The sequence below is a fragment of the Daphnia pulicaria genome, chromosome 1, assembly GCF_021234035.1.
Source record: "Daphnia pulicaria isolate SC F1-1A chromosome 1, SC_F0-13Bv2, whole genome shotgun sequence".
NCBI lineage: Eukaryota > Metazoa > Arthropoda > Branchiopoda > Diplostraca > Daphniidae > Daphnia > Daphnia pulicaria.
The window spans coordinates 9,307,707-9,334,105 of NC_060913.1; positions in this window are offsets into that span (position 1 = coordinate 9,307,707).

The window sequence follows — 26,399 nt, forward strand, 5'->3', positions numbered from 1 at the left end:
CACTAGATGGCGCTGATTTCTACAATAAGAAAAAGGCACTTCTACTGCTCAGAACCATTTGAAACATACATATTCTTGATCAGAATTTCACGCTGAGCACGATGCGACCATAATAAAATTTAGTTCCAAAACTTGTCACTAGATGGCGCTGATTTCAATATTAAGAAAAAGGCACTTCTACTGCTCAGAACCATTTGAAACAAAGATATTCTTGATCAGAATTTCACGCTGAGCACGATGCGATCATAATAAAATTTAGTTCCAAAACTTGTCACTAGATGGCGCTGATTTCAATATTAAGAAAAAGGCACTTCTACTGCTCAGAACCATTTAAAACAAAGATATTCTTGATCAGAATTTCACGCTGAGCACGATGCGATCATAATAAAATTTAGTTCCAAAACTTGTCACTAGATGGCGCTGATTTCAATATTAAGAAAAAGGCACTTCTACTGCTCAGAACCATTTGAAACAAACATATTTTTGATCAGAATTTCACGCTGAGCACGATGCGACCATAATAAAATTTAGTTCCAAAACTTGTCACTAGATGGCGCTGATTTCAACACTTAGAAAAAGGCACTTCTACTGCTCAGAACCATTTCAAACAATCACATTCATGATCAGAATTTCACGCTGAACACGATGCGATCATAGTAAAATTTAGTGTTAAAACTTGTCACTAGATGGCGCTGATTTCAACACTTAGAAAAAGGCACTTCTACTGCTTAGAACCATATGAAACAAACATATTCTTGATCAGAATTTCACGCTGAACACGATGCGATCATAATAAAATTTAGTGTTAAAACTTGTCACTAGATGGCGCTGATTTCAACACTTAGAAAAAGGCACTTCTTCTGCTCAGAACCATTTCAAACAATCACATTCATGATCAGAATTTCACGCTGAACACGATGCGATCATAATAAAATTTAGTTCCAAAATTTGTCACTAGATGGCGCTGATTTCAACACTTAGAAAAAGGCACTTCTTCTGCTCAGAACCATTTCAAACAATCACATTCATGATCAGAATTTCACGCTGAACACGATGCGATCATAATAAAATTTAGTTCCAAAATTTGTCACTAGATGGCGCTGATTTCAACACTTAGGAAAGGCACTTCTACTGCTCAGAACCATTTCAAACAATCATATTCTTGATCAGAATTTCACGCTGAACACGATGCGATCATAATAAAATTTAGTGTTAAAACTTGTCACTAGATGGCGCTGATTTCAACACTTAGAAAAAGGCACTTCTACTGCTCAGAACCATTTCAAACAATCACATTCATGATCAGAATTTCACGCTGAACACGATGCGATCATAGTAAAATTTAGTGTTAAAACTTGTCACTAGATGGCGCTGATTTCAACACTTAGAAAAAGGCACTTCTACTGCTCAGAACCATTTCAAACAATCACATTCATGATCAGAATTTCACGCTGAACACGATGCGATCATAATAAAATTTAGTTCCAAAACTTGTCACTAGATGGCGCTGATTTCAACACTTAGAAAAAGGCACTTCTACTGCTCAGAACCATTTGAAACAAACATATTCTTGATCAGAATTTCACGCTGAACACGATGCGATCATAGTAAAATTTAGTGTTAAAACTTGTCACTAGATGGCGCAGATTTCAACACTTAGAAAAAGGCACTTCTACTGCTCAGAACCATTTCAAACAATCACATTCATGATCAGAATTTCACGCTGAACACGATGCGATCATAATAAAATTTAGTTCCAAAACTTGTCACTAGATGGCGCTGATTTCAACACTTAGAAAAAGGCACTTCTACTGCTCAGAACCATTTCAAACAATCACATTCATGATCAGAATTTCACGCTGAACACGATGCGATCATAATAAAATTTAGTGTTAAAACTTGTCACTAGATGGCGCTGATTTCAACACTTAGAAAAAGGCACTTCTACTGCTTAGAACCATATGAAACAAATATATTCTTCATCAGAATTTCACGCTGAACACGATGCGATCATAATAAAATTTAGTTCCAAAACTTGTCACTAGATGGCGCTGATTTCAATATTAAGAAAAAGGCACTTCTACTGCTCAGAACCATTTGAAACAAAGATATTCTTGATCAGCATTTCACGCTGAGCACGATGCGATCATAATAAAATTTAGTTCCAAAACTTGTCACTAGATGGCGCTGATTTCTACAATTAGAAAAAGGCACTTCTACTGCTCAGAACCATTTGAAACAAACAAATTCTTGATCAGAATTTCACGCTGAGCACGATGCGATCATAATAAAATTTAGTTCCAAAACTTGTCACTAGATGGCGCTGATTTCTACAATTAGAAAAAGGCATTTCTACTGCTCAGAACCATTTGAAACAAACATAATCTTGATCAGAATTTCACGCTGAGCACGATGCGACCATAATAAAATTTAGTTCCAAAACTTGTCACTAGATGGCGCTGATTTCAATATTAAGAAAAAGGCACTTCTACTGCTCAAAACCATTTGAAACAAACATATTCTTGATCAGAATTTCACGCTGAACACGATGCGATCATAGTAAAATTTAGTGTTAAAACTTGTCACTAGATGGCGCAGATTTCAACACTTAGAAAAAGGCACTTCAACTGCTCAGAACCATTTCAAACAATCACATTCATGATCAGAATTTCACGCTGAACACGATGCGATCATAATAAAATTTAGTTCCAAAACTTGTCACTAGATGGCGCTGATTTCAACACTTAGAAAAAGGCACTTCTACTGCTCAGAACCATTTCAAACAATCACATTCATGATCAGAATTTCACGCTGAACACGATGCGATCATAATAAAATTTAGTGTTAAAACTTGTCACTAGATGGCGCTGATTTCAACACTTAGAAAAAGGCACTTCTACTGCTTAGAACCATATGAAACAAATATATTCTTCATCAGAATTTCACGCTGAACACGATGCGATCATAATAAAATTTAGTTCCAAAACTTGTCACTAGATGGCGCTGATTTCAACACTTTGAAAAAGGCACTTCTACTGCTCAGAACCATTTCAAACAATCACATTCATGATCAGAATTTCACGCTGAACACGATGCGATCATAATAAAATTTAGTTCCAAAACTTGTCACTAGATGGCGCTGATTTCTACAATTAGAAAAAGGCACTTCTACTGCTCAGAACCATTTGAAACAAACATATTCTTGATCAGAATTTCACGCTGAGCACGATGCGATCATAATAAAATTTAGTTCCAAAACTTGTCACTAGATGGCGCTGATTTCTACAATTAGAAAAAGGCACTTCTACTGCTCAGAACCATTTGAAACAAACATATTCTTGATCAGAATTTCACGCTGAGCACGATGCGACCATAATAAAATTTAGTTCCAAAACTTGTCACTAGATGGCGCTGATTTCAATATTAAGAAAAAGGCACTTCTACTGCTCAGAACCATTTGAAACAAAGATATTCTTGATCAGCATTTCACGCTGAGCACGATGCGATCATAATAAAATTTAGTTCCAAAACTTGTCACTAGATGGCGCTGATTTCTACAATTAGAAAAAGGCACTTCTACTGCTCAGAACCATTTGAAACAAACAAATTCTTGATCAGAATTTCACGCTGAGCACGATGCGATCATAATAAAATTTAGTTCCAAAACTTGTCACTAGATGGCGCTGATTTCTACAATTAGAAAAAGGCATTTCTACTGCTCAGAACCATTTGAAACAAACATAATCTTGATCAGAATTTCACGCTGAGCACGATGCGACCATAATAAAATTTAGTTCCAAAACTTGTCACTAGATGGCGCTGATTTCAATATTAAGAAAAAGGCACTTCTACTGCTCAAAACCATTTGAAACAAACATATTCTTGATCAGAATTTCACGCTGAACACGATGCGATCATAGTAAAATTTAGTGTTAAAACTTGTCACTAGATGGCGCAGATTTCAACACTTAGAAAAAGGCACTTCAACTGCTCAGAACCATTTCAAACAATCACATTCATGATCAGAATTTCACGCTGAACACGATGCGATCATAATAAAATTTAGTTCCAAAACTTGTCACTAGATGGCGCTGATTTCAACACTTAGAAAAAGGCACTTCTACTGCTCAGAACCATTTCAAACAATCACATTCATGATCAGAATTTCACGCTGAACACGATGCGATCATAATAAAATTTAGTGTTAAAACTTGTCACTAGATGGCGCTGATTTCAACACTTAGAAAAAGGCACTTCTACTGCTCAGAACCATTTGAAACAAAGATATTCTTGATCAGAATTTCGCGCTGAGCACGATGCGATCATAATAAAATTTAGTTCCAAAACTTGTCACTAGATGGCGCTGAATTCAACACTTAGAAAAAGGCACTTCAACTGCTCAGAACCATTTAAAACAAACATATTCTTGATGAGAATTTCACGCTGAGCACGATGCGATCATAATAAAATTTAGTTCCAAAACTTGTCACTAGATGGCGCTGAATTCAACACTTAGAAAAAGGCACTTCAACTGCTCAGAACCATTTAAAACAAACATATTCTTGATGAGAATTTCACGCTGAGCACGATGCGATCATAATAAAATTTAGTTCCAAAACTTGTCACTAGATGGCGCTGATTTCAATATTAAGAAAAAGGCACTTCTACTGCTCAGAACCATTTGAAACAAAGATATTCTTGATCAGCATTTCACGCTGAGCACGATGCGATCATAATAAAATTTAGTTCCAAAACTTGTCACTAGATGGCGCTGATTTCTACAATTAGAAAAAGGCACTTCTACTGCTCAGAACCATTTGAAACAAACAAATTCTTGATCAGAATTTCACGCTGAGCACGATGCGATCATAATAAAATTTAGTTCCAAAACTTGTCACTAGATGGCGCTGATTTCTACAATTAGAAAAAGGCATTTCTACTGCTCAGAACCATTTGAAACAAACATAATCTTGATCAGAATTTCACGCTGAGCACGATGCGACCATAATAAAATTTAGTTCCAAAACTTGTCACTAGATGGCGCTGATTTCAATATTAAGAAAAAGGCACTTCTACTGCTCAAAACCATTTGAAACAAAGATATTCTTGATCAGAATTTCGCGCTGAGCACGATGCGATCATAATAAAATTTAGTTCCAAAACTTGTCACTAGATGGCGCTGAATTCAACACTTAGAAAAAGGCACTTCAACTGCTCAGAACCATTTAAAACAAACATATTCTTGATGAGAATTTCACGCTGAGCACGATGCGATCATAATAAAATTTAGTTCCAAAACTTGTCACTAGATGGCGCTGAATTCAACACTTAGAAAAAGGCACTTCAACTGCTCAGAACCATTTAAAACAAACATATTCTTGATGAGAATTTCACGCTGAGCACGATGCGATCATAATAAAATTTAGTTCCAAAACTTGTCACTAGATGGCGCTGATTTCAATATTAAGAAAAAGGCACTTCTACTGCTCAGAACCATTTGAAACAAAGATATTCTTGATCAGCATTTCACGCTGAGCACGATGCGATCATAATAAAATTTAGTTCCAAAACTTGTCACTAGATGGCGCTGATTTCTACAATTAGAAAAAGGCACTTCTACTGCTCAGAACCATTTGAAACAAACAAATTCTTGATCAGAATTTCACGCTGAGCACGATGCGATCATAATAAAATTTAGTTCCAAAACTTGTCACTAGATGGCGCTGATTTCTACAATTAGAAAAAGGCATTTCTACTGCTCAGAACCATTTGAAACAAACATAATCTTGATCAGAATTTCACGCTGAGCACGATGCGACCATAATAAAATTTAGTTCCAAAACTTGTCACTAGATGGCGCTGATTTCAATATTAAGAAAAAGGCACTTCTACTGCTCAAAACCATTTGAAACAAAGATATTCTTGATCAGAATTTCGCGCTGAGCACGATGCGATCATAATAAAATTTAGTTCCAAAACTTGTCACTAGATGGCGCTGAATTCAACACTTAGAAAAAGGCACTTCAACTGCTCAGAACCATTTAAAACAAACATATTCTTGATGAGAATTTCACGCTGAGCACGATGCGATCATAATAAAATTTAGTTCCAAAACTTGTCACTAGATGGCGCTGAATTCAACACTTAGAAAAAGGCACTTCAACTGCTCAGAACCATTTAAAACAAACATATTCTTGATGAGAATTTCACGCTGAGCACGATGCGATCATAATAAAATTTAGTTCCAAAACTTGTCACTAGATGGCGCTGATTTCTACAATTAGAAAAAGGCACTTCTACTGCTCAGAACCATTTGAAACAAACATATTCTTGATCAGAATTTCACGCTGAGCACGATGCGACCATAATAAAATTTAGTTCCAAAACTTGTCACTAGATGGCGCTGATTTCTACAATTAGAAAAAGGCACTTCTACTGCTCAGAACCATTTGAAACAAACAAATTCTTGATCAGAATTTCACGCTGAGCACGATGCGATCATAATAAAATTTAGTTCCAAAACTTGTCACTAGATGGCGCTGATTTCTACAATTAGAAAAAGGCATTTCTACTGCTCAGAACCATTTGAAACAAACATAATCTTGATCAGAATTTCACGCTGAGCACGATGCGACCATAATAAAATTTAGTTCCAAAACTTGTCACTAGATGGCGCTGATTTCAATATTAAGAAAAAGGCACTTCTACTGCTCAAAACCATTTGAAACAAAGATATTCTTGATCAGAATTTCGCGCTGAGCACGATGCGATCATAATAAAATTTAGTTCCAAAACTTGTCACTAGATGGCGCTGAATTCAACACTTAGAAAAAGGCACTTCAACTGCTCAGAACCATTTAAAACAAACATATTCTTGATGAGAATTTCACGCTGAGCACGATGCGATCATAATAAAATTTAGTTCCAAAACTTGTCACTAGATGGCGCTGAATTCAACACTTAGAAAAAGGCACTTCAACTGCTCAGAACCATTTAAAACAAACATATTCTTGATGAGAATTTCACGCTGAGCACGATGCGATCATAATAAAATTTAGTTCCAAAACTTGTCACTAGATGGCGCTGATTTCTACAATTAGAAAAAGGCACTTCTACTGCTCAGAACCATTTGAAACAAACATATTCTTGATCAGAATTTCACGCTGAGCACGATGCGACCATAATAAAATTTAGTTCCAAAACTTGTCACTAGATGGCGCTGATTTCTACAATTAGAAAAAGGCACTTCTACTGCTCAGAACCATTTGAAACAAACATATTTTTGATCAGAATTTCACGCTGAGCACGATGCGATCATAATAAAATTTAGTTCCAAAACTTGTCACTAGATGGCGCTGATTTCAACACTTAGAAAAAGGCACTTCTACTGCTCAGAACCATTTAAAACAAACATATTCTTGATCAGAATTTCACGCTGAGCACGATGCGACCATAATAAAATTTAGTTCCAAAACTTGTCACTAGATGGCGCTGATTTCAATATTAAGAAAAAGGCACTTCTACTGCTCAGAACCATTTGAAACAAAAATATTCTTGATCAGAATTTCACGCTGAGCACGATGCGATCATAATAAAATTTAGTTCCAAAACTTGTCACTAGATGGCGCTGATTTCAATATTAAGAAAAAGGCACTTCTACTGCTCAGAACCATTTGAAACAAACATATTCTTGATCAGAATTTCACGCTGAGCACGATGCGATCATAATAAAATTTAGTTCCAAAACTTGTCACTAGATGGCGCTGATTTCTACAATTAGAAAAAGGCACTTCTACTGCTCAGAACCATTTGAAACAAACATATTCTTGATCAGAATTTCACGCTGAGCACGATGCGACCATAATAAAATTTAGTTCCAAAACTTGTCACTAGATGGCGCTGATTTCAATATTAAGAAAAAGGCACTTCTACTGCTCAGAACCATTTGAAACAAAGATATTCTTGATCAGCATTTCACGCTGAGCACGATGCGATCATAATAAAATTTAGTTCCAAAACTTGTCACTAGATGGCGCTGATTTCTACAATTAGAAAAAGGCACTTCTACTGCTCAGAACCATTTGAAACAAACAAATTCTTGATCAGAATTTCACGCTGAGCACGATGCGATCATAATAAAATTTAGTTCCAAAACTTGTCACTAGATGGCGCTGATTTCTACAATTAGAAAAAGGCATTTCTACTGCTCAGAACCATTTGAAACAAACATAATCTTGATCAGAATTTCACGCTGAGCACGATGCGACCATAATAAAATTTAGTTCCAAAACTTGTCACTAGATGGCGCTGATTTCAATATTAAGAAAAAGGCACTTCTACTGCTCAAAACCATTTGAAACAAAGATATTCTTGATCAGAATTTCGCGCTGAGCACGATGCGATCATAATAAAATTTAGTTCCAAAACTTGTCACTAGATGGCGCTGATTTCAACACTTAGAAAAAGGCACTTCTTCTGCTCAGAACCATTTCAAACAATCACATTCATGATCAGAATTTCACGCTGAACACGATGCGATCATAATAAAATTTAGTTCCAAAATTTGTCACTAGATGGCGCTGATTTCAACACTTAGGAAAGGCACTTCTACTGCTCAGAACCATTTCAAACAATCATATTCTTGATCAGAATTTCACGCTGAACACGATGCGATCATAATAAAATTTAGTGTTAAAACTTGTCACTAGATGGCGCTGATTTCAACACTTAGAAAAAGGCACTTCTACTGCTCAGAACCATTTCAAACAATCACATTCATGATCAGAATTTCACGCTGAACACGATGCGATCATAGTAAAATTTAGTGTTAAAACTTGTCACTAGATGGCGCTGATTTCAACACTTAGAAAAAGGCACTTCTACTGCTCAGAACCATTTCAAACAATCACATTCATGATCAGAATTTCACGCTGAACACGATGCGATCATAGTAAAATTTAGTGTTAAAACTTGTCACTAGATGGCGCTGATTTCAACACTTAGAAAAAGGCACTTCTACTGCTCAGAACCATTTCAAACAATCACATTCATGATCAGAATTTCACGCTGAACACGATGCGATCATAATAAAATTTAGTTCCAAAACTTGTCACTAGATGGCGCTGATTTCAACACTTAGAAAAAGGCACTTCTACTGCTCAGAACCATTTGAAACAAACATATTCTTGATCAGAATTTCACGCTGAACACGATGCGATCATAATAAAATTTAGTGTTAAAACTTGTCACTAGATGGTGCTGATTTCAACACTTAGAAAAAGGCACTTCTACTGCTTAGAACCATATGAAACAAACATATACTTGATCAGAATTTCACGCTGAACACGATGCGATCATAATAAAATTTAGTTCCAAAACTTGTCACTAGATGGCGCTGATTTCAACACTTAGAAAAAGGCACTTCTACTGCTTAGAACCATATGAAACAAACATATTCTTCATCAGAATTTCACGCTGAACACGATGCGATCATAATAAAATTTAGTTCCAAAACTTGTCACTAGATGGCGCTGATTTCAACACTTAGAAAAAGGCACTTCTACTGCTCAGAAGCATTTGAAACAAACATATTCTTGATCAGAATTTCACGCTGAACACGATGCGATCATAGTAAAATTTAGTGTTAAAACTTGTCACTAGATGGCGCAGATTTCAACACTTAGAAAAAGGCACTTCTACTGCTCAGAACCATTTCAAACAATCACATTCATGATCAGAATTTCACGCTGAACACGATGCGATCATAATAAAATTTAGTTCCAAAACTTGTCACTAGATGGCGCTGATTTCAACACTTAGAAAAAGGCACTTCTACTGCTCAGAACCATTTCAAACAATCACATTCATGATCAGAATTTCACGCTGAACACGATGCGATCATAATAAAATTTAGTGTTAAAACTTGTCACTAGATGGCGCTGATTTCAACACTTAGAAAAAGGCACTTCTACTGCTTAGAACCATATGAAACAAATATATTCTTCATCAGAATTTCACGCTGAACACGATGCGATCATAATAAAATTTAGTTCCAAAACTTGTCACTAGATGGCGCTGATTTCAACACTTTGAAAAAGGCACTTCTACTGCTCAGAACCATTTCAAACAATCACATTCATGATCAGAATTTCACGCTGAACACGATGCGATTATAATAAAATTTAGTTCCAAAACTTGTCACTAGATGGCGCTGATTTCAACACTTAGAAAAAGGCACTTCTACTGCTTAGAACCATATGAAACAAACATATTCTTCATCAGAATTTCACGCTGAACACGATGCGATCATAATAAAATTTAGTTCCAAAACTTGTCACTAGATGGCGCTGATTTCAACACTTAGAAAAAGGCACTTCTACTGCTCAGAACCATTTGAAACAAACATATTCTTGATCAGAATTTCACGCTGAACACGATGCGATCATAATAAAATTTAGTTCCAAAATTTGTCACTAGATGGCGCTGATTTCAACACTTAGAAAAAGGCACTTCTACTGCTCAGAACCATTTCAAACAATCACATTCATGATCAGAATTTCACGCTGAACACGATGCGATCATAGTAAAATTTAGTGTTAAAACTTGTCACTAGATGGCGCTGATTTCAACACTTAGAAAAAGGCACTTCTACTGCTTAGAACCATATGAAACAAACATATTCTTGATCAGAATTTCACGCTGAACACGATGCGATCATAATAAAATTTAGTGTTAAAACTTGTCACTAGATGGCGCTGATTTCAACACTTAGAAAAAGGCACTTCTACTGCTCAGAACCATTTCAAACAATCACATTCATGATCAGAATTTCACGCTGAACACGATGCGATCATAATAAAATTTAGTTCCAAAACTTGTCACTAGATGGCGCTGATTTCAACACTTAGAAAAAGGCACTTCTACTGCTCAGAACCATTTCAAACAATCACATTCATGATCAGAATTTCACGCTGAACACGATGCGATCATAATAAAATTTAGTGTTAAAACTTGTCACTAGATGGCGCTGATTTCAACACTTAGAAAAAGGCACTTCTACTGCTTAGAACCATATGAAACAAATATATTCTTCATCAGAATTTCACGCTGAACACGATGCGATCATAATAAAATTTAGTTCCAAAACTTGTCACTAGATGGCGCTGATTTCAACACTTTGAAAAAGGCACTTCTACTGCTCAGAACCATTTCAAACAATCACATTCATGATCAGAATTTCACGCTGAACACGATGCGATCATAATAAAATTTAGTTCCAAAACTTGTCACTAGATGGCGCTGATAGAAAAAGGCACTTCTACTGCTCAGAACCATTAGAAACAAACATATTTTTGATCAGAATTTAACGCTGAACACGATGCGATCATAATAAAATTTAGTTCCAAAACTTGTCACTTGATGGCGCTGATTTCAACACTTAGAAAAAGGCATTTCTACTGCTCAGAACCATTTCAAACAATCACATTCATGATCAGAATTTCACGCTGAACACGATGCGATCATAATAAAATTTAAAGTTAAAACTTGTCACTAGATGGCGCTGATTTCAACACTTAGAAAAAGGCACTTCTACTGCTTAGAACCATATGAAACATACATATTCTTCATCAGAATTTCACGCTGAACACGATGCGATCATAATAAAATTTAGTTCCAAAACTTGTCACTAGATGGCGCTGATTTCAACACTTAGAAAAAGGCACTTATACTGCTCAGAACCATTTGAAACAAACATATTCTTGATCAGAATTTCACGCTGAACACGATGCGATCATAATAAAATTTAGTGTTAAAACTTGTCACTAGATGGCGCTGATTTCAACACTTAGAAAAAGGCACTTCTACTGCTTAGAACCCTATGAAACAAACATATTCTTCATCAGAATTTCACGCTGAACACGATGCGATCATAATAAAATTTAGTGTTAAAACTTGTCACTAGATGGCGCTGATTTCAACACTTAGAAAAAGGCACTTCTACTGCTCAGAACCATTTGAAACAAACATATTCTTGATCAGAATTTCACGCTGAACACGATGCGATCATAATAAAATTTAGTGTTAAAACTTGTCACTAGATGGCGCTGATTTCAACACTTAGAAAAAGGCACTTCTACTGCTCAGAACCATTTCAAACAATCACATTCATGATCAGAATTTCACGCTGAACACGATGCGATCATAGTAAAATTTAGTGTTAAAACTTGTCACTAGATGGCGCTGATTTCAACACTTAGAAAAAGGCACTTCTACTGCTTAGAACCATATGAAACAAACATATACTTGATCAGAATTTCACGCTGAACACGATGCGATCATAATAAAATTTAGTTCCAAAACTTGTCACTAGATGGCGCTGATTTCAACACTTAGAAAAAGGCACTTCTACTGCTTAGAACCATATGAAACAAACATATTCTTCATCAGAATTTCACGCTGAACACGATGCGATCATAATAAAATTTAGTTCCAAAACTTGTCACTAGATGGCGCTGATTTCAACACTTAGAAAAAGGCACTTCTACTGCTTAGAACCATATGAAACAAACATATTCTTCATCAGAATTTCACGCTGAACACGATGCGATCATAATAAAATTTAGTTCCAAAACTTGTCACTAGATGGCGCTGATTTCAACACTTAGAAAAAGGCACTTCTACTGCTCAGAAGCATTTGAAACAAACATATTCTTGATCAGAATTTCACGCTGAACACGATGCGATCATAATAAAATTTAGTTCCAAAACTTGTCACTAGATGGCGCTGATTTCAACACTTAGAAAAAGGCACTTCTACTGCTTAGAACCATATGAAACAAACATATTCTTCATCAGAATTTCACGCTGAACACGATGCGATCATAATAAAATTTAGTTCCAAAACTTGTCACTAGATGGCGCTGATTTCAACACTTAGAAAAAGGCACTTCTACTGCTCAGAAGCATTTGAAACAAACATATTCTTGATCAGAATTTCACGCTGAACACGATGCGATCATAGTAAAATTTAGTGTTAAAACTTGTCACTAGATGGCGCAGATTTCAACACTTAGAAAAAGGCACTTCTACTGCTCAGAACCATTTCAAACAATCACATTCATGATCAGAATTTCACGCTGAACACGATGCGATCATAATAAAATTTAGTTCCAAAACTTGTCACTAGATGGCGCTGATTTCAACACTTAGAAAAAGGCACTTCTACTGCTCAGAACCATTTCAAACAATCACATTCATGATCAGAATTTCACGCTGAACACGATGCGATCATAATAAAATTTAGTGTTAAAACTTGTCACTAGATGGCGCTGATTTCAACACTTAGAAAAAGGCACTTCTACTGCTTAGAACCATATGAAACAAATATATTCTTCATCAGAATTTCACGCTGAACACGATGCGATCATAATAAAATTTAGTTCCAAAACTTGTCACTAGATGGCGCTGATTTCAACACTTTGAAAAAGGCACTTCTACTGCTCAGAACCATTTCAAACAATCACATTCATGATCAGAATTTCACGCTGAACACGATGCGATCATAATAAAATTTAGTTCCAAAACTTGTCACTAGATGGCGCTGATTTCAACACTTAGAAAAAGGCACTTCTACTGCTTAGAACCATATGAAACAAACATATTCTTCATCAGAATTTCACGCTGAACACGATGCGATCATAATAAAATTTAGTTCCAAAACTTGTCACTAGATGGCGCTGATTTCAATATTAAGAAAAAGGCACTTCTACTGCTCAGAACCATTTCAAACAAAGATATTCTTGATCAGAATTTCACGCTGAGCACGATGCGACCATAATAAAATTTAGTTCCAAAACTTGTCACTAGATGGCGCTGATTTCAACACTTAGAAAAAGGCACTTCTACTGCTCAGAACCATTTGAAACAAACATATTCTTGATCAGAATTTCACGCTGAGCACGATGCGACCATAATAAAATTTAGTTCCAAAACTTGTCACTAGATGGCGCTGATTTCTACAATTAGAAAAAGGCACTTCTACTGCTCAGAACCATTTGAAACAAACATAATCTTGATCAGAATTTCACGCTGAGCACGATGCGACCATAATAAAATTTAGTTCCAAAACTTGTCACTAGATGGCGCTGATTTCAATATTAAGAAAAAGGCACTTCTACTGCTCAAAACCATTTGAAACAAAGATATTCTTGATCAGAATTTCGCGCTGAGCACGATGCGATCATAATAAAATTTAGTTCCAAAACTTGTCACTAGATGGCGCTGAATTCAACACTTAGAAAAAGGCACTTCAACTGCTCAGAACCATTTAAAACAAACATATTCTTGATGAGAATTTCACGCTGAGCACGATGCGATCATAATAAAATTTAGTTCCAAAACTTGTCACTAGATGGCGCTGATTTCAACACTTAGAAAAAGGCACTTCTACTGCTCAGAACCATTTGAAACAAACATATTCTTGATCAGAATTTCACGCTGAGCACGATGCGACCATAATAAAATTTAGTTCCAAAACTTGTCACTAGATGGCGCTGATTTCTACAATAAGAAAAAGGCACTTCTACTGCTCAGAACCATTTGAAACAAACATATTCTTGATCAGAATTTCACGCTGAGCACGATGCGACCATAATAAAATTTAGTTCCAAAACTTGTCACTAGATGGCGCTTATTTCTACAATTAGAAAAAGGCACTTCTACTGCTCAGAACCATTTGAAACAAACATATTCTTGATCAGAATTTCACGCTGAGCACGATGCGACCATAATAAAATTTAGTTCCAAAACTTGTCACTAGATGGCGCTGATTTCTACAATTAGAAAAAGGCACTTCTACTGCTCAGAACCATTTAAAACAAACATATTCTTGATCAGAATTTCACGCTGAGCACGATGCGACCATAATAAAATTTAGTTCCAAAACTTGTCACTAGATGGCGCTGATTTCTACAATTAGAAAAAGGCACTTCTACTGCTCAGAACCATTTGAAACAAACATATTCTTGATCAGAATTTCACGCTGAGCACGATGCGACCATAATAAAATTTAGTTCCAAAACTTGTCACTAGATGGCGCTGATTTCTACAATTAGAAAAAGGCACTTCTACTGCTCAGAACCATTTGAAACAAACATATTTTTGATCAGAATTTCACGCTGAGCACGATGCGACCATAATAAAATTTAGTTCCAAAACTTGTCACTAGATGGCGCTGATTTCAATATTAAGAAAAAGGCACTTCTACTGCTCAGAACCATTTAAAACAAAGATATTCTTGATCAGAATTTCACGCTGAGCACGATGCGATCATAATAAAATTTAGTTCCAAAACTTGTCACTAGATGGCGCTGATTTCAATATTAAGAAAAAGGCACTTCTACTGCTCAGAACCATTTGAAACAAACATATTTTTGATCAGAATTTCACGCTGAGCACGATGCGACCATAATAAAATTTAGTTCCAAAACTTGTCACTAGATGGCGCTGATTTCAACACTTAGAAAAAGGCACTTCTACTGCTCAGAACCATTTCAAACAATCACATTCATGATCAGAATTTCACGCTGAACACGATGCGATCATAGTAAAATTTAGTGTTAAAACTTGTCACTAGATGGCGCTGATTTCAACACTTAGAAAAAGGCACTTCTACTGCTTAGAACCATATGAAACAAACATATTCTTGATCAGAATTTCACGCTGAACACGATGCGATCATAATAAAATTTAGTGTTAAAACTTGTCACTAGATGGCGCTGATTTCAACACTTAGAAAAAGGCACTTCTTCTGCTCAGAACCATTTCAAACAATCACATTCATGATCAGAATTTCACGCTGAACACGATGCGATCATAATAAAATTTAGTTCCAAAATTTGTCACTAGATGGCGCTGATTTCAACACTTAGAAAAAGGCACTTCTTCTGCTCAGAACCATTTCAAACAATCACATTCATGATCAGAATTTCACGCTGAACACGATGCGATCATAATAAAATTTAGTTCCAAAATTTGTCACTAGATGGCGCTGATTTCAACACTTAGGAAAGGCACTTCTACTGCTCAGAACCATTTCAAACAATCATATTCTTGATCAGAATTTCACGCTGAACACGATGCGATCATAATAAAATTTAGTGTTAAAACTTGTCACTAGATGGCGCTGATTTCAACACTTAGAAAAAGGCACTTCTACTGCTCAGAACCATTTCAAACAATCACATTCATGATCAGAATTTCACGCTGAACACGATGCGATCATAGTAAAATTTAGTGTTAAAACTTGTCACTAGATGGCGCTGATTTCAACACTTAGAAAAAGGCACTTCTACTGCTCAGAACCATTTCAAACAATCACATTCATGATCAGAATTTCACGCTGAACACGATGCGATCATAATAAAATTTAGTTCCAAAACTTGTCACTAGATGGCGCTGATTTCAACACTTAGAAAAAGGCACTTCTACTGCTCAGAACCATTTGAAACAAACATATTCTTGATCAGAATTTCACGCTGAACACGATGCGATCATAATAAAATTTAGTGTTAAAACTTGTCACTAGATGGCGCTGATTTCAACACTTAGAAAAAGGCACTTCTACTGCTTAGAACCATATGAAACAAACATATACTTGATCAGAATTTCACGCTGAACACGATGCGATCATAATAAAATTTAGTTCCAAAACTTGTCACTAGATGGCGCTGATTTCAACACTTAGAAAAAGGCACTTCTACTGCTTAGAACCATATGAAACAAACATATTCTTCATCAGAATTTCACGCTGAACACGATGCGATCATAATAAAATTTAGTTCCAAAACTTGTCACTAGATGGCGCTGATTTCAACACTTAGAAAAAGGCACTTCTACTGCTCAGAAGCATTTGAAACAAACATATTCTTGATCAGAATTTCACGCTGAACACGATGCGATCATAGTAAAATTTAGTGTTAAAACTTGTCACTAGATGGCGCAGATTTCAACACTTAGAAAAAGGCACTTCTACTGCTCAGAACCATTTCAAACAATCACATTCATGATCAGAATTTCACGCTGAACACGATGCGATCATAATAAAATTTAGTTCCAAAACTTGTCACTAGATGGCGCTGATTTCAACACTTAGAAAAAGGCACTTCTACTGCTCAGAACCATTTCAAACAATCACATTCATGATCAGAATTTCACGCTGAACACGATGCGATCATAATAAAATTTAGTGTTAAAACTTGTCACTAGATGGCGCTGATTTCAACACTTAGAAAAAGGCACTTCTACTGCTTAGAACCATATGAAACAAATATATTCTTCATCAGAATTTCACGCTGAACACGATGCGATCATAATAAAATTTAGTTCCAAAACTTGTCACTAGATGGCGCTGATTTCAACACTTAGAAAAAGGCACTTCTACTGCTCAGAACCATTTCAAACAATCACATTAATGATCAGAATTTCACGCTGAACACGATGCGATCATAATAAAATTTAGTGTTAAAACTTGTCACTAGATGGCGCTGATTTCAACACTTAGAAAAAGGCACTTCTACTGCTTAGAACCATATGAAACAAATATATTCTTCATCAGAATTTCACGCTGAACACGATGCGATCATAATAAAATTTAGTTCCAAAACTTGTCACTAGATGGCGCTGATTTCTACAATTAGAAAAAGGCACTTCTACTGCTCAGAACCATTTGAAACAAACATATTCTTGATGAGAATTTCACGCTGAGCACGATGCGACCATAATAAAATTTAGTTCCAAAACTTGTCACTAGATGGCGCTGATTTCAATATTAAGAAAAAGGCACTTCTACTGCTCAGAACCATTTGAAACAAAGATATTCTTGATCAGAATTTCACGCTGAGCACGATGCGATCATAATAAAATTTAGTTCCAAAACTTGTCACTAGATGGCGCTGATTTCAATATTAAGAAAAAGGCACTTCTACTGCTCAGAACCATTTGAAACAAACAAATTCTTGATCAGAATTTCACGCTGAGCACGATGCGATCATTATAAAATTTAGTTCCAAAACTTGTCACTAGATGGCGCTGATTTCAATATTAAGAAAAAGGCACTTCTACTGCTCAGAACCATTTGAATCAAAGATATTCTTGGTCAGAATTTCACGCTGAGCACGATGCGATCATAATAAAATTTAGTTCCAAAACTTGTCACTAGATGGCGCTGATTTCAATATTAAGAAAAAGGCACTTCTACTGCTCAAAACCATTTGAAACAAAGATATTCTTGATCAGAATTTCGCGCTGAGCACGATGCGATCATAATAAAATTTAGTTCCAAAACTTGTCACTAGATGGCGCTGAATTCAACACTTAGAAAAAGGCACTTCAACTGCTCAGAACCATTTAAAACAAACATATTCTTGATGAGAATTTCACGCTGAGCACGATGCGATCATAATAAAATTTAGTTCCAAAACTTGTCACTAGATGGCGCTGATTTCAACACTTAGAAAAAGGCACTTCTACTGCTCAGAACCATTTGAAACAAACATATTCTTGATCAGAATTTCACGCTGAGCACGATGCGACCATAATAAAATTTAGTTCCAAAACTTGTCACTAGATGGCGCTGATTTCTACAATAAGAAAAAGGCACTTCTACTGCTCAGAACCATTTGAAACAAACATATTCTTGATCAGAATTTCACGCTGAGCACGATGCGACCATAATAAAATTTAGTTCCAAAACTTGTCACTAGATGGCGCTGAATTCAACACTTAGAAAAAGGCACTTCAACTGCTCAGAACCATTTAAAACAAACATATTCTTGATGAGAATTTCACGCTGAGCACGATGCGATCATAATAAAATTTAGTTCCAAAACTTGTCACTAGATGGCGCTGATTTCAACACTTAGAAAAAGGCACTTCTACTGCTCAGAACCATTTGAAACAAACATATTCTTGATCAGAATTTCACGCTGAGCACGATGCGACCATAATAAAATTTAGTTCCAAAACTTGTCACTAGATGGCGCTGATTTCTACAATTAGAAAAAGGCACTTCTACTGCTCAGAACCATTTGAAACAAACATATTCTTGATCAGAATTTCACGCTGAGCACGATGCGACCATAATAAAATTTAGTTCCAAAACTTGTCACTAGATGGCGCTTATTTCTACAATTAGAAAAAGGCACTTCTACTGCTCAGAACCATTTGAAACAAACATATTCTTGATCAGAATTTCACGCTGAGCACGATGCGACCATAATAAAATTTAGTTCCAAAACTTGTCACTAGATGGCGCTGATTTCTACAATTAGAAAAAGGCACTTCTACTGCTCAGAACCATTTGAAACAAACATATTTTTGATCAGAATTTCACGCTGAGCACGATGCGATCATAATAAAATTTAGTTCCAAAACTTGTCACTAGATGGCGCTGATTTCAACACTTAGAAAAAGGCACTTCTACTGCTCAGAACCATTTAAAACAAACATATTCTTGATCAGAATTTCACGCTGAGCACGATGCGACCATAATAAAATTTAGTTCCAAAACTTGTCACTAGATGGCGCTGATTTCTACAATTAGAAAAAGGCACTTCTACTGCTCAGAACCATTTGAAACAAACATATTCTTGATCAGAATTTCACGCTGAGCACGATGCGACCATAATAAAATTTAGTTCCAAAACTTGTCACTAGATGGCGCTGATTTCTACAATTAGAAAAAGGCACTTCTACTGCTCAGAACCATTTGAAACAAACATATTTTTGATCAGAATTTCACGCTGAGCACGATGCGACCATAATAAAATTTAGTTCCAAAACTTGTCACTAGATGGCGCTGATTTCTACAATAAGAAAAAGGCACTTCTACTGCTCAGAACCATTTGAAACATACATATTCTTGATCAGAATTTCACGCTGAGCACGATGCGACCATAATAAAATTTAGTTCCAAAACTTGTCACTAGATGGCGCTGATTTCAATATTAAGAAAAAGGCACTTCTACTGCTCAGAACCATTTGAAACAAAGATATTCTTGATCAGAATTTCACGCTGAGCACGATGCGATCATAATAAAATTTAGTTCCAAAACTTGTCACTAGATGGCGCTGATTTCAATATTAAGAAAAAGGCACTTCTACTGCTCAGAACCATTTAAAACAAAGATATTCTTGATCAGAATTTCACGCTGAGCACGATGCGATCATAATAAAATTTAGTTCCAAAACTTGTCACTAGATGGCGCTGATTTCAATATTAAGAAAAAGGCACTTCTACTGCTCAGAACCATTTGAAACAAACATATTTTTGATCAGAATTTCACGCTGAGCACGATGCGACCATAATAAAATTTAGTTCCAAAACTTGTCACTAGATGGCGCTGATTTCAACACTTAGAAAAAGGCACTTCTACTGCTCAGAACCATTTCAAACAATCACATTCATGATCAGAATTTCACGCTGAACACGATGCGATCATAGTAAAATTTAGTGTTAAAACTTGTCACTAGATGGCGCTGATTTCAACACTTAGAAAAAGGCACTTCTACTGCTTAGAACCATATGAAACAAACATATTCTTGATCAGAATTTCACGCTGAACACGATGCGATCATAATAAAATTTAGTGTTAAAACTTGTCACTAGATGGCGCTGATTTCAACACTTAGAAAAAGGCACTTCTTCTGCTCAGAACCATTTCAAACAATCACATTCATGATCAGAATTTCACGCTGAACACGATGCGATCATAATAAAATTTAGTTCCAAAATTTGTCACTAGATGGCGCTGATTTCAACACTTAGAAAAAGGCACTTCTTCTGCTCAGAACCATTTCAAACAATCACATTCATGATCAGAATTTCACGCTGAACACGATGCGATCATAATAAAATTTAGTTCCAAAATTTGTCACTAGATGGCGCTGATTTCAACACTTAGGAAAGGCACTTCTACTGCTCAGAACCATTTCAAACAATCATATTCTTGATCAGAATTTCACGCTGAACACGATGCGATCATAATAAAATTTAGTGTTAAAACTTGTCACTAGATGGCGCTGATTTCAACACTTAGAAAAAGGCACTTCTACTGCTCAGAACCATTTCAAACAATCACATTCATGATCAGAATTTCACGCTGAACACGATGCGATCATAGTAAAATTTAGTGTTAAAACTTGTCACTAGATGGCGCTGATTTCAACACTTAGAAAAAGGCACTTCTACTGCTCAGAACCATTTCAAACAATCACATTCATGATCAGAATTTCACGCTGAACACGATGCGATCATAATAAAATTTAGTTCCAAAACTTGTCACTAGATGGCGCTGATTTCAACACTTAGAAAAAGGCACTTCTACTGCTCAGAACCATTTGAAACAAACATATTCTTGATCAGAATTTCACGCTGAGCACGATGCGACCATAATAAAATTTAGTTCCAAAACTTGTCACTAGATGGCGCTGATTTCTACAATTAGAAAAAGGCACTTCTACTGCTCAGAACCATTTGAAACAAACATATTTTTGATCAGAATTTCACGCTGAGCACGATGCGATCATAATAAAATTTAGTTCCAAAACTTGTCACTAGATGGCGCTGATTTCAACACTTAGAAAAAGGCACTTCTACTGCTCAGAACCATTTAAAACAAACATATTCTTGATCAGAATTTCACGCTGAGCACGATGCGACCATAATAAAATTTAGTTCCAAAACTTGTCACTAGATGGCGCTGATTTCTACAATTAGAAAAAGGCACTTCTACTGCTCAGAACCATTTGAAACAAACATATTCTTGATCAGAATTTCACGCTGAGCACGATGCGACCATAATAAAATTTAGTTCCAAAACTTGTCACTAGATGGCGCTGATTTCTACAATTAGAAAAAGGCACTTCTACTGCTCAGAACCATTTGAAACAAACATATTTTTGATCAGAATTTCACGCTGAGCACGATGCGACCATAATAAAATTTAGTTCCAAAACTTGTCACTAGATGGCGCTGATTTCTACAATAAGAAATCAGAATTTCACGCTGAGCACGATGCGACCATAATAAAATTTAGTTCCAAAACTTGTCACTAGATGGCGCTGATTTCAATATTAAGAAAAAGGCACTTCTACTGCTCAGAACCATTTGAAACAAAGATATTCTTGATCAGAATTTCACGCTGAGCACGATGCGATCATAATAAAATTTAGTTCCAAAACTTGTCACTAGATGGCGCTGATTTCAATATTAAGAAAAAGGCACTTCTACTGCTCAGAACCATTTAAAACAAAGATATTCTTGATCAGAATTTCACGCTGAGCACGATGCGATCATAATAAAATTTAGTTCCAAAACTTGTCACTAGATGGCGCTGATTTCAATATTAAGAAAAAGGCACTTCTACTGCTCAGAACCATTTGAAACAAACATATTTTTGATCAGAATTTCACGCTGAGCACGATGCGACCATAATAAAATTTAGTTCCAAAACTTGTCACTAGATGGCGCTGATTTCAACACTTAGAAAAAGGCACTTCTACTGCTCAGAACCATTTCAAACAATCACATTCATGATCAGAATTTCACGCTGAACACGATGCGATCATAGTAAAATTTAGTGTTAAAACTTGTCACTAGATGGCGCTGATTTCAACACTTAGAAAAAGGCACTTCTACTGCTTAGAACCATATGAAACAAACATATTCTTGATCAGAATTTCACGCTGAACACGATGCGATCATAATAAAATTTAGTGTTAAAACTTGTCACTAGATGGCGCTGATTTCAACACTTAGAAAAAGGCACTTCTACTGCTCAGAACCATTTCAAACAATCACATTCATGATCAGAATTTCACGCTGAACACGATGCGATCATAATAAAATTTAGTTCCAAAACTTGTCACTAGATGGCGCTGATTTCAACACTTAGAAAAAGGCACTTCTACTGCTCAGAACCATTTGAAACAAACATATTCTTGATCAGAATTTCACGCTGAGCACGATGCGACCATAATAAAATTTAGTTCCAAAACTTGTCACTAGATGGCGCTGATTTCTACAATTAGAAAAAGGCACTTCTACTGCTCAGAACCATTTGAAACAAACATATTTTTGATCAGAATTTCACGCTGAGCACGATGCGATCATAATAAAATTTAGTTCCAAAACTTGTCACTAGATGGCGCTGATTTCAACACTTAGAAAAAGGCACTTCTACTGCTCAGAACCATTTAAAACAAACATATTCTTGATCAGAATTTCACGCTGAGCACGATGCGACCATAATAAAATTTAGTTCCAAAACTTGTCACTAGATGGCGCTGATTTCTACAATTAGAAAAAGGCACTTCTACTGCTCAGAACCATTTGAAACAAACATATTCTTGATCAGAATTTCACGCTGAGCACGATGCGACCATAATAAAATTTAGTTCCAAAACTTGTCACTAGATGGCGCTGATTTCTACAATTAGAAAAAGGCACTTCTACTGCTCAGAACCATTTGAAACAAACATATTTTTGATCAGAATTTCACGCTGAGCACGATGCGACCATAATAAAATTTAGTTCCAAAATTTGTCACTAGATGGCGCTGATTTCAACACTTAGGAAAGGCACTTCTACTGCTCAGAACCATTTCAAACAATCATATTCTTGATCAGAATTTCACGCTGAACACGATGCGATCATAATAAAATTTAGTGTTAAAACTTGTCACTAGATGGCGCTGATTTCAACACTTAGAAAAAGGCACTTCTACTGCTCAGAACCATTTCAAACAATCACATTCATGATCAGAATTTCACGCTGAACACGATGCGATCATAGTAAAATTTAGTGTTAAAACTTGTCACTAGATGGCGCTGATTTCAACACTTAGAAAAAGGCACTTCTACTGCTCAGAACCATTTCAAACAATCACATTCATGATCAGAATTTCACGCTGAACACGATGCGATCATAATAAAATTTAGTTCCAAAACTTGTCACTAGATGGCGCTGATTTCAACACTTAGAAAAAGGCACTTCTACTGCTCAGAACCATTTGAAACAAACATATTCTTGATCAGAATTTCACGCTGAGCACGATGCGACCATAATAAAATTTAGTTCCAAAACTTGTCACTAGATGGCGCTGATTTCTACAATTAGAAAAAGGCACTTCTACTGCTCAGAACCATTTGAAACAAACATATTTTTGATCAGAATTTCACGCTGAGCACGATGCGATCATAATAAAATTTAGTTCCAAAACTTGTCACTAGATGGCGCTGATTTCAACACTTAGAAAAAGGCACTTCTACTGCTCAGAACCATTTAAAACAAACATATTCTTGATCAGAATTTCACGCTGAGCACGATGCGACCATAATAAAATTTAGTTCCAAAACTTGTCACTAGATGGCGCTGATTTCTACAATTAGAAAAAGGCACTTCTACTGCTCAGAACCATTTGAAACAAACATATTCTTGATCAGAATTTCACGCTGAGCACGATGCGACCATAATAAAATTTAGTTCCAAAACTTGTCACTAGATGGCGCTGATTTCTACAATTAGAAAAAGGCACTTCTACTGCTCAGAACCATTTGAAACAAACATATTTTTGATCAGAATTTCACGCTGAGCACGATGCGACCATAATAAAATTTAGTTCCAAAACTTGTCACTAGATGGCGCTGATTTCTACAATAAGAAATCAGAATTTCACGCTGAGCACGATGCGACCATAATAAAATTTAGTTCCAAAACTTGTCACTAGATGGCGCTGATTTCAATATTAAGAAAAAGGCACTTCTACTGCTCAGAACCATTTGAAACAAAGATATTCTTGATCAGAATTTCACGCTGAGCACGATGCGATCATAATAAAATTTAGTTCCAAAACTTGTCACTAGATGGCGCTGATTTCAATATTAAGAAAAAGGCACTTCTACTGCTCAGAACCATTTAAAACAAAGATATTCTTGATCAGAATTTCACGCTGAGCACGATGCGATCATAATAAAATTTAGTTCCAAAACTTGTCACTAGATGGCGCTGATTTCAATATTAAGAAAAAGGCACTTCTACTGCTCAGAACCATTTGAAACAAACATATTTTTGATCAGAATTTCACGCTGAGCACGATGCGACCATAATAAAATTTAGTTCCAAAACTTGTCACTAGATGGCGCTGATTTCAACACTTAGAAAAAGGCACTTCTACTGCTCAGAACCATTTCAAACAATCACATTCATGATCAGAATTTCACGCTGAACACGATGCGATCATAGTAAAATTTAGTGTTAAAACTTGTCACTAGATGGCGCTGATTTCAACACTTAGAAAAAGGCACTTCTACTGCTTAGAACCATATGAAACAAACATATTCTTGATCAGAATTTCACGCTGAACACGATGCGATCATAATAAAATTTAGTGTTAAAACTTGTCACTAGATGGCGCTGATTTCAACACTTAGAAAAAGGCACTTCTTCTGCTCAGAACCATTTCAAACAATCACATTCATGATCAGAATTTCACGCTGAACACGATGCGATCATAATAAAATTTAGTTCCAAAATTTGTCACTAGATGGCGCTGATTTCAACACTTAGAAAAAGGCACTTCTTCTGCTCAGAACCATTTCAAACAATCACATTCATGATCAGAATTTCACGCTGAACACGATGCGATCATAATAAAATTTAGTTCCAAAATTTGTCACTAGATGGCGCTGATTTCAACACTTAGGAAAGGCACTTCTACTGCTCAGAACCATTTCAAACAATCATATTCTTGATCAGAATTTCACGCTGAACACGATGCGATCATAATAAAATTTAGTGTTAAAACTTGTCACTAGATGGCGCTGATTTCAACACTTAGAAAAAGGCACTTCTACTGCTCAGAACCATTTCAAACAATCACATTCATGATCAGAATTTCACGCTGAACACGATGCGATCATAGTAAAATTTAGTGTTAAAACTTGTCACTAGATGGCGCTGATTTCAACACTTAGAAAAAGGCACTTCTACTGCTCAGAACCATTTCAAACAATCACATTCATGATCAGAATTTCACGCTGAACACGATGCGATCATAATAAAATTTAGTTCCAAAACTTGTCACTAGATGGCGCTGATTTCAACACTTAGAAAAAGGCACTTCTACTGCTCAGAACCATTTGAAACAAACATATTCTTGATCAGAATTTCACGCTGAGCACGATGCGACCATAATAAAATTTAGTTCCAAAACTTGTCACTAGATGGCGCTGATTTCTACAATTAGAAAAAGGCACTTCTACTGCTCAGAACCATTTGAAACAAACATATTTTTGATCAGAATTTCACGCTGAGCACGATGCGATCATAATAAAATTTAGTT